Below are 12,071 nucleotides of genomic sequence, written 5' to 3' on the forward strand. Positions count from 1 at the left end.
CGACAGCGTGGACGTGAACCGTATGTGCAGTTGACGGACTTTGAGCGAGGGCGTATAGTGGGCATTCGGGAGGCCGGGTGGACGTACCGCCGCATTGCTCAACACGTGGGGCGTGAGGTCTCCACACTACATCGATGTTGTCGCCAGTGGTCGGCGGAAGGTGCAGGTGCCCGTCGACCTGGGACCGGACCGGACCGCAGCGACGCACGGATGCACGCCAAGACCGTAGGATCCTACGCAGTGCCGTAGGGGACCGCACCGCCACTTTCCAGCAAATTTGGGATACTGTTGCTCCTGGGGTATCGGCGAGGACCATTCGCAACCGTCTCCATGAAGCTGGGCTACGGTCCCGCACACCGTTAGGCCGTCTTCCGCTCACGCCCCAACATCGTGCAGCCCGCCTCCAGTGGTGTCGCGACAGGCGTGAATGGAGAGACGAATGGAGACGTGTCGTCTTGAGAGATGAGATCGCTTCTGCCTTGGTGCCAATGATGGTCGTATGCGTATTTGGCGCCGTGCAGGTGAGCGCCACAATCAGGACTGCATACGACCGAGGCACACAGGGCCAACACCCGGCATCATGGTGTGGGGAGCAATCTCCTACACTGGCCGTACACCTCTGGTGATCGTCGAGGGGACACTGAATAGTGCATGGTACATCCAAACCGTCATCGAACCCATCGTTCTACCATTCCTAGACCGGCAAGGGAACTTGCTGTTCCAACAGGACAATGCACGTCCGCATGTATCCCGTGCCACCCAACGTGCTCTAGAAGGTGTAAGTCAACTACCCTGGCCAGCAAGATCTCCGGATCTGTCCCCCATTGAGCATGTTTGGGACTGGATGAAGCGTCGTCTCACGCGGTCTGGACGTCCAGCACGAACGCTGGTCTAACTGAGGCGCCAGGTGGAAATGTCATGGAAAGCCGTTCCACAGGACTACATCCAGCATCTCTACGATCGTCTCGATGGGAGAATAGCAGCTTGCATTGCTGCGAAAGGTGGATATACACTGTACTAGTGCCGACATTGTGCATGCTCTTTTGCCTGTGTCTATGTGCCTGTGGTTCTGCCTCCCGCATGCCCACTATACGCCCTCGCTCAAAGTCCGTTAACTGCACATACGGTTCACGTCCACGCTGTCGCGGCATGCTACCAGTGTTCAAGACTGCGTTGGAGCTCCGTATGCCACGGCAAACTGGCTGACACTGACGGCGGCGGTGCACAAATGCTCCTCTCGCAGTGTCTGGAGCAAGTATGGTGGGTCTGACACACCGGTGTCAATGTGTTCTTTTTTCCATTTCCAGGAGTGTATAATGTTGCTATTCCAGTAAATGATAGATTTTCCACAGTAGATATTAAAAGCTTATACTCGAACATCCCGGTGACGAAAACAATTTAAATAATTAGGGAAAATTTGTTGCGCCATAACATATTTAACCATGGCGAAATAGTAGAACTAATTGGCCTCCTTGAAAATACATTAGGTTTCAATTACTTTTCCTTTAACAATCAAACATATCAACAAAAGGATGGACTAGTTAGAGTCAAGCCGTTAGCACGAGCCTTAGCCGACATCTTTGTCTGTAATAAGGAAGTCAGATTTTTTAGAGACCACCCACACATCTACAAAAAATATATACTACAAACGATGTCGATAATATTTCTATATTATTTGATGATACGATGGATGAAACAAATAATCTGACGTACATGGTGAACGACATACACCTGAAACTTAGTTTTAAAGTAGAACATGAACAAAAAATTATTTGGACATCACCATCTTCAGTGTTAACGGACAACATATGTTTGGTATTTACAGAAAACCTACCACAACAGATGCCATTATTTGTGCTAGATCATGTCATCCTAACAGATATAAAAGAGCTTTCTTATTTTCCACGTTAAATAGATTAAACAGGATACCGCTAGCACCAGATCAAGGACATTAATACATTGAAGCAAATAGCGATAGCTAATGGATATGAATCAACTATAGTAGAGACACTACTACGTGAAATACAGGCAAGTCAACCTCAGCGATCCGAGAATTTTAAAAAAAAAATGCAATATATTGTGTAATACCACAGGAAACCCGAAAACCCAAATAAGAATGTCATAATAATTTAAAGTAGGGAACAGTGTTATCCTGACAGGTACGACAACTTTGACAATAATATAACACCTTAAAGTTTTAATGAACACCAATTTCAATAATTACTGAGTATGTCATGACACAAAGCTAGAAAGAAAGAATGGTTATTTTTAATTAGCTATCAAACATCTTATTAATAACTGCAAATCAGTACGACGAAAGTTAAGTCCAAAGTAATATGTCGGTCAGAGATAACATTTATTCTGAAAGAGAGTTGTAAACGCGGCGAAAAGGAAATTCAATGCTTCTACAATACTCGATCATGGAAAAGTTAATCGCTTGCTAGCCTTCTTACTCTCAAGTAGAGAGAGCACCGTTTGTTATAGTACTACAAACGGAACGCTACGAAATTGTTTCTATTTAAAAAAAAGTAATATTGTGTGATAGAGATGCGCGGACTTTGTTCTCAGTTATTTTGAATTGAGAACTTGAACTGAAGTGATATTCTGATAGTGTACGACGAGTTAATGAACTTTAAATATTGGAGATATTATTGTTAGACTCATCCTTCATCAAAGTGATCAGTTATAACGAAGAATGGACTTAGTATCGAAGACTGCAATACCTGATTAGCCTGGAGTGAAAACATTAATGCGACCACACGAAGATAATACACACACGTCGACTGTAACAGTTGTCGTAATTGTCACGATCCCCGAATTGAAAAGAATCGCAATTGATCTGATCCATCGGTGTGCGTGTGGTGTGATAGTTATAAACTAATTGCTAAGAAGGAACAATAAAATTGTTTGTCAGTAATGGAAATATCACGTGTTGGCTCCATCATTAGTTGAGCTGCGTGATAGTTGATAATCAAAATTAATTAACTGTGAACATTCTAATTGAAAGAGTGACTTGATGAACATTGAGCATTGAAAGGAGTGTTTTGCCTAAATAATATCATGACGCACGAAAGCAAGATAGCATTATAGATTGTCTCTGGATTTGCGTCGTGCCGTACTGAACAATTCTGCCTAGGAACGCAACAATAACTACTGATACTGAACTGCAAATGAATTTTTCCTCGCTTCAGTGGCGTGAAACGACGCCGGTGATGAATGATTCACTCAGTACTGCAATAAATAATTAACCAGGCATAACAAATCGCCATAAAATCATTATAGACCGTTCACATCAGTAGTTCGGATCGCTGAGAAGATTGTGCGGACTCGCCAACGGACTTTCATACATTACGCGGGGAACAATTTTCTTCGGAGATTTTCAGGTGGTGTTCCACGTTATCCGACGGGGACAACCTTCACTGCGCGTCGCGCCTCCGTTCCACCGACCGAGCTGCAGCAGTGGCGGCTCAACATCAAGGGCGACAACAAAAGGGGAAGATGCGACGTCACAATGGGTAACGTATCTGATAAAGTGAATAGACTTTTTAGAAACTCACACGTCACAATAGCCTTCTACTCAAACACCCTCGCCAATAGTTTAAGACAAAGTACAGAAGATTCCAAAAGTAGGATACTCACCAAACCGGGAGTCTACTAACTAACATGTAAGGATTCCAAGAAACTTTATATCGGGCAGACAGGCAGAAACTTCAAGACAAGGTTTAAAGAACATACTTTAGGATTCCAAGAAACTTTATATCGGGCAGACAGGCAGAAACTTCAAGACAAGGTTTAAAGAACATACTTTAGGATTCCAAGAAACTTTATATCGGGCAGACAGGCAGAAACTTCAAGACAAGGTTTAAAGAACATACTTTAGGATCATCGCGCAGTAAATTATTGTTTGGACAGCACCTAGATACAGAAAAATTTGCTGAAATAAATATTGATGACGATTTAAAGATACCACATGTAGTCCAAAAAGGGCCGATGATGGATATTTTAGAAAATTTGGAGATCTTCATACATCATAAAAAGGAACCAACAGCTCTACTGAATGAGCAAGTAGAGTTTTACGATAGAACATTTTTCGAGTTTTTCGAAAGAATTATTTGCATACAAGGATGATACTTTTCCTTTCTTGTAACTTTAATTATAATTATAAAAAAATATCATGCTATATACACGACAAATACCATTATGTATCCCTTTTTTAACTGATGTTCGTAAGTTTTCTAGTTACATGACATCTAACTATGACCTTAAAACATTTACTTTATGTTTTACATAGCATTATCACAATCCTATGTGGCGTGTAGCGTGACGGTGCCCTAATGATGATATCCATACCATAAACCAGCAATGGACATAGCTGATACCTCCTTCAGCATAATGTATAGTTTGACAGTTACATAACTACTTACAAAATATTTTGTTTTATGCAACTAACAGCAATACGACAATCGACTTCCTTTAAAAGAAACATCAATACATTGTCACTCACTAAATATCGTTTACACAATCATATTAATTCTATCGCTTGAGCCTTGTCCCGCAGTTACGCAGGGTCAGCCATCGTTAATCGGATTTGACATGTTAATGTTTAGAGGGTGGCCGGATGCCCTTCCTGTCGCCACCCCGCACCCCCCTGGACGTAATTACTGTACCCCAACTGTCTGTGTCGAGTGTAATTCATGGAATAGTGCGAATGTCGCCAGATGTCTGCGAGCCGTGTAACTGAAGCGGAAGTTGGAGACCAGCCCGTTATTCACATAGCGGGATGTGGAAAACCGCATAAAAACCACATCGAGGCAGGCCGGCACATCGGCCCTCGTCTTAATCCGCCGGGCCGATTCGATCCAGGGCCGGCGCGCCTACCCGAGTCCAGGAAGCAGCGCGTTAGCGTTCTCGGCTACCCTGGCGGGTTATAAAATCATATTAATATAAAGGCAAAATGTTGGTATTTTCGGGCGGACGCTTCTATACAAAGTGTAGGCTGCCAATACCTTCTGCACTATGACTATGGATTCCCTCCGAAGTGCGGTATCGATCCTATCGCTGCCTAGGTGATGGACAGCAACGTGTCAAAGGAGGCAGCCATATTGCGCAGCTGCCATGACAACAGCGTCCATAGGGCCTGTACTAGGCAACAGATAACATCGTAGCAGGCAGGACAGCCATGTTGGGGCGCTACCATGGCAACGGCTTCCATAGTACCTGGACTAGAGGGCTCTGTATATACTATTACAGATAGGCACACTTAAACTTGTTACGTTATTAAATGATAGAAATAGGATATAAATAACCACAAAGTAAATAGAATTCAGACAGGAAATTGTTTCCTTCCCCCACAGTATATTACGAATGAAGATAAGGTAACTTACTAATGTTCTTTTATAAGTCTGACGTTGAAAAGTTTTTTCACATACTTTTTATGTTTACTTAAATAACACTGTTTTTTAAAGATGAGCATGGTTTCTTTAAATTGTAAACTTAACACAAATTGTGTTTATACTTCAATTTTTAAGCGTAGACGTCTACCATTGGTCAGTGCTGGAGGTGTTCCTTACGCTCACGTGCTCATAGCTCGCTATATAAACCCAGGCATGAGGTAAACTCTTTACAGTCTCCTGCCACATCTCGGTACTCGTGACGCCACCAGCAGCGGGCCAACGGACAAAACATCATATTTACCTAATCCACTCTTATAAGGTGCATGTCATTAGTTTTGTCTAAGATGTATATGGTGTTTTCACAGTATGTTCGCCCGGAAGATGGCCGCTGCGATGGGCTGAAACTGGTTGGCACTAAATAAATAAAAAACGCGATTAAGACTGTTTTCTTAATACTAAGTTAATTTTATATCAATCGCTGTTACTCCATAACCATGTTGTCGAAACATCAAAATTATTAATGTTGTGTAGGTCGATAACTCACCGTTTTGAAACTACGGAAACTTGGCGCCACGAGCTCCGATTGGCCGTGGGATTGTTCTGTTGCCGTTCGTCGGTTCACGGGCAGTGCTATGGTTGTCGCTTCACACTTACAAACGTCCCTCGCCCCGTCCCTGCCCAACGTGATACGCACACGTGTGAATAGTTCTTGCTGTTTGTCTCCACCACACGTCAGAGGCATTCACACGCAAGCTTCCCTTCGGAGCGCACACACGTCACGTGCGATTTAGTCATGCAGTAAGGATAGCGGCACAGCATTCATTAGAAGAACAACGAGATACTAGCCGACAGTAATGAGCATGAAGCTTAGCCGTTGTTTGAGGTACGGTACCCAGCAAGACGTCACCCACACCCACAAATGTTTAGAGCAATTCACCGGCAACTTGGCGAAACAGACTCGTTAGTGGGATGCAATTGTGGTGCTGGAAGACCTCGAACACGAGGGGATGCTGCTTTGAAGAGGCTGTTCTCGAGCTCTTCGAGGAAGCACCTACGACAAGTTTTCGCTCGGTTGGACCCGACTTTAGGGGTCACTCGTAGGTGACTCTGGGGGGTTTTGAGGGATGATGGCCAGAAACTATTTAGTTTCCACCCTGTCCAAGACCTAAATCATGGGGCGGACTATAAACAGAGGGTAGGGTTTTGCCTGTTCTTTCTGTGACGGATTGCACGAGATCCCGACTTCCCCGCCATTATGTTGTTCACCGACGAGTACACCATCCATCGGGATGGCTTTTACAACACTCGAAACGTTCATTACTGGGTGAGGGGAAATCCTCCCGTCACGTACGCCCTCGTTCACCAGAAACGATTTTTTTCTCAATATTTGAGCAGGTAGTGTGGGTGACGATCTGATTGAGCCGGTCCATTTACCCCCTCGACTTACCGGGACAAATTACGTTCTACCCGGTCTCTACCCGGTCTGCTGGAAGATGTTCCCCTGGACCGGACATACGGCTACGCATGTGATTGCAGCATGATGGGGCTCTCGCACGTAAGAGTCGTGCTGTGTTCGGATATTTAAACGAACTCTTCGACGGCCGGCTAATTGACACAGGTGCTCGTAGGTCATGGCCCCCGCGATCACGAGGCCTCGTGCCACCGGACCTTTTCCTGTGGGGATTTTGCAAGGTTCTAGTTCACCCACCCAGACGCGAACCACCGAGGAACGGAGAGAAATTAATGGATCGCGTTCAACATGCCGCCAATCACATCAGGACAATGCCAAGAATCTTTGAAAGAGTTCTGCAAAACACAGCTCGACGGTACCAAGTTGTCAGAGGGTTACCAGTTCGAGCACCTGCTTTAAGTAAACAATATCCTAGTTACTAAAAAGGCCCTTTCCAGGGCCGACACAATTTGTTAAAGATTTTCTGCACGCGAACTAACAGCTGTTGACGGGTTTGTTCCGTATATGTCTTATGATGTAACGGATGTGTCGGGAGGCCGGCGGATTCGCCTCCAGAGAGGAAGGCTGGCGCGCTACCACCGGGCGCGCGGGCCGCCTTTGTCTCCGGCGGGCAAAGCATTCGCGGCTACGTACTGTCCAGAGCGTCCGGCAACAGGGTAACCCCGCGGCCAATTGGAGCGCGTGGCGCCAAGTTTCCGTAGTATCAAAATTGTGCCTTGTCGACCTACACAACATCACTAACTTTGGTTCCTACTAGTATCAGCTATCCAGCGTTAAAATTTGGTGACACAATTTTTCTCCACCCATGTGTGTATATATAAAAGTAAAGCAAAAAGTTGATATGAACATAGGTCCGCAAATGTTTAGTTACGGAGTTAGGCTAATAAAAGATTTTGCCTGAAACTTAGCATCTTCACTAATATGAAGCCATCGCAAAACTGTACAAGTAAACCACGATTTCCATTTACTTTGTTGTTATTTCTCTTCTAAATCTAGTGAAACATGTCTCAGACGTGTATCTGCAGTAGTTTTCCAGAACATCCAGAGAAGCAAAGATTATTATACAGGTAAATTTGTTTACTTTCCATTAAGAATGTAGAAATGCTTATGTCATTGTTAGCAGCCTTTAATCAGTTGTTTCAGTCGTTTTCTAACCTTGAAAAGAGTTAGTTTTCTGTATTATTCAGTGAAAGAACATAGTAACAAAAGTGTATCTCACTGAAGCCGCATAGTAACTGTTGTAGTTTTTAGATTACTTATGAAATAGGGATGCCTTTCAAATTTGCAACAGAGGAATATGCCGATATGGTTTTACTCATCCCAAATGTGATGGTAAAGCTACGACAGCGTTATCCAACTAGGAAGATTCCGAATGCACGATCCATTAGTGGAGTATTTTTAATGTAATAGGAGACGGGTTCTCTACCTAGCTGGTAAACTATTGCAGATACATGTCTTGGACATGTTTTATTAGATTCACCAGATCAATAACAACAGAATAAATGGAAATCGTGCTTTACTTTAACCTCGTACAGTTTTGCGATAGCTTCATATTAACGAAGTTGCTAAATTCCAAGCAAAATCATTTATTAGCCATAACTCCGTAACTAAACATTGGCGGACCTATGTATATATGAACTTCTTTTTTAGTTTTACTTGATCAATAACATATTTGCATATCTTTGTGAATCACCATATATATATATATATATATATATATATATATATATATATATATATATATATATATATATATATATGACGTGTCACTGATCTCACTTGTACTAAGACTGCAGTACAGGCGAGGTGGCTATTTGCTTTCACCCTGCAGTCTTCTATAACTGCTCTTCCCTGCGCAGGAAACAGCACGTAGGTCGTGAATCCATAATTTTGAGGCCGTAATAAACTCATAGCGAGAAACTGGTATTGTATAAATATATATATATTACTCATTATTAAAGCTGTTAGTGTCTCAGAAAGGAGTTAAACGTGCATGAACAAAAAGTTTTGATTATTTGCCTAATAAAACAAAAACTCTGATAGAGCAAAGTAAGTTTTGAATCTAACACAAATTCATTTCTTATGGACAACTCCATCTATTCCATATATGAGCTTTTAGTTAAAAACTGGTAGCCTGTGCAAAGAAGTAGTTTTCAGTGCAGTCGCATCATTTCCTTAAAACATCTTCACTGATGCAACACATCATTTGCAGACGTCGGCGACACGGCGAACGCTGTGCTGCAACAGCTGGGAAAACTGATCAACCTTTTCACATTTTGCCATTTTTGACCTCAAAGTTTACATTTTACGTCCATGAACTTTACTTCCTTGTCGTAATTTCTCCTTAATTTACTATACCGCTTGCTCAGTTACGGCAAGTGGAAGAGAGGGAGCGGTGTACATAGCGAGAGGGATTTTAGCGTGTATGATAAATCCCTTCCCTCGAAAATTTCCCTGCTTCATACCTCCTCTGTGTTACCACTGATAACGTGTCACTGATCTCACTTGTACTAAGACTGCAGTACAGGCGAGGTGGCTATTTGCTTTCAACCTGCAGTCTTCTATAACTGCTCTCCCCTGCGCAGGAAACAGCACGTAGGTCGTGAATCCATAATTTTGAGGCCGTAATAAACTCATAGCGAGAAACTGGTATTGTGTAAATAATTAAATTTTAAATAAGTTTGTTTATACTCGTTTTTATTAGCGGAAGACGAGAAACTGCACAATTATAGACCACTTCAGAAATCACAAATAACTTCCATTCTTCACATTTCCGTAGAAAACAAACAAAACGATGAACTGTGTATTTGCGTAATTACTATCAAGCTGTTCCCAATTACATGTCAAAATAAACCGATAACGACCAAGGCAAGAACATGTGTGTCTTGTGGGGCTGCCGGACCAGCGCTGGTCTTAGAGAGTCGAACCACTTCGCCCGCCCCCCGAGTCAGGCGCCATCCGTAATCTCCGAAGCGCTCCGCCTGCCTTCCTCTTTAGATACTGTTTGTTATTCTGCTGGTAATTAACATTGTTCAAATAATGGAATGATAGCCTGTTATTAAGAGGTGATTTGATATGAAAGACAAATAAATTCACTGTTTAGTTTTTCTAATATTAATAACAGAAGTTTGTCATTTTGGCGCGCTACTTCCGAACACAGAGGCCAATCGCTGAGAAGGACCACAATTTAAGCTGTCTTTCTGTCGATACCCGTACCGAACAAACCATCTGTCATCGGTACCTCACACCACATTACGTCATCCTACCTCTACTGCCTTCTCTACTGCTCTAAGAAGAGCTTTTAGTAGCTAAATATCATGGCTGTAAAGCCAGAAATGTTACGCAGTGTACAGACTGAATAACACGGAGGATAGGCTACCATGTTGTCTCACTCCCTTTTCAGTTACTGCCTCCATTTCTTATACACTCCTGGAAATGGAAAAAAGAACACATTGACACCGGTGTGTGAGACCCACCATACTTGCTCCGGACACTGCGAGAGGGCTGTACAAGCAATGATCACATGCACGGCACAGCGGACACACCAGGAACCGCGGTGTTGGCCGTCGAATGGCGCTAGCTGCGCAGCATTTGTGCACCGCCGCCGTCAGTGTCAGCCAGTTTGCCGTGGCATACGGAGCTCCATCGCAGTCTTTAACACTGGTAGCATGCCGCGACAGCGTGGACGTGAACCGTATGTGCAGTTGACGGACTTTGAGCGAGGGCGTATAGTGGGCATGCGGGAGGCCGGGTGGACGTACCGCCGAATTGCTCAAGACGTGGGGCGTGAGGTCTCCACAGTACATCGATGTTGTCGCCAGTGGTCGGCGGAAGGTGCAGGTGCCCGTCGACCTGGGACCGGACCGCAGCGACGCACGGATGCACGCCAAGACCGTAGGATCCTACGCAGTGCCGTAGGGGACCGCACCGCCACTTCCCAGCAAAGTAGGGACACTGTTGCTCCTGGGATATCGGCGAGGACCATTCGCAACCGTCTCCATGAAGCTGGGCTACGGTCCCGCACACCGTTAGGCCCTCTTCCGCTCACGCCCCAACATCGTGCAGCCCGCCTCCAGTGGTGTCGCGACAGGCGTGAATGGAGGGACGAATGGAGACGTGTCGTCTTCAGCGATGAGAGTCGCTTCTGCCTTGGTGCCAATGATGGTCGTATGCGTGTTTGGCGCCGTGCAGGTGAGCGCCACAATCAGGACTGCATACGACCGAGGCACACAGGGCCAACACCCGGCATCATGGTGTGGGGAGCAATCTCCTACACTGGCCGTACACCTCTGGTGATCGTCGAGGGGACACTGAATAGTGCACGGTACATCCAAACCGTCATCGAACCCATCGTTCTACCATTCCTAGACCGGCAAGGGAACTTGCTGTTCCAACAGGACAATGCACGTCCGCATGTATCCCGTGCCACCCAATGTGCTCTAGAAGGTGTAAGTCAACTACCCTGGCCAGCAAGATCTGCGGATCTGTCCCCCATTGAGCATGTTTGGGACTGGATGAAGCGTCATCTCACGCGGTCTGCACGTCCAGTACGAACGCTGGTCCAACTGAGGCGCCAGGTGGAAATGGCATGGCAAGCCGTTCCACAGGACTACATCCAGCATCTCTACGATCGTCTCGATGGGAGAATAGCAGCGTGCATTGATGCGAAAGGTGGATATACACTGTACTAGTGCTGACATTGTGTATGCTCTGATGCCTGTGTCTATGTGCCTTTGGTTCTGTCAGTGTGATCATGTGATGTATCTGACCCCAGGAATGTGTCAATAAAGTTTCCCCTTCCTGGGACAATGAATTCACGGTGTTCTTATTTCAATTTCCAGGAGTGTACTTCGCCTCTTAGACTGTGATCTGGTTTCATGACAAGCAGTGGATAACCTTTCGTTCCCTGTATTTTCTCTATTATAGTTTCAGTATTTCAAAGACTGTATTCCACTTAACAGCTTATAACATATCCCCTTGTATTATCTGCACTTTGTGTAATTAGTATTAACGAAGCGATGCTTCTTTCACTCATGACTTGTTAAAGGACAGTTACAGCTACAGTGACTCATGGAAATTAAAATTAACGGGAGAAATGAAACACAAACTACATAAATAAAAAATCGCCTGATTTATTCCTATATACTATCGTAAAATAATAATAATAACAGCCATAGCCTGTTCCAAGCTCGACTGAGAAAGAGGGG

The sequence above is a fragment of the Schistocerca gregaria genome, chromosome 7 (genome assembly GCF_023897955.1).
Source record: "Schistocerca gregaria isolate iqSchGreg1 chromosome 7, iqSchGreg1.2, whole genome shotgun sequence".
Lineage (NCBI taxonomy): Eukaryota > Metazoa > Arthropoda > Insecta > Orthoptera > Acrididae > Schistocerca > Schistocerca gregaria.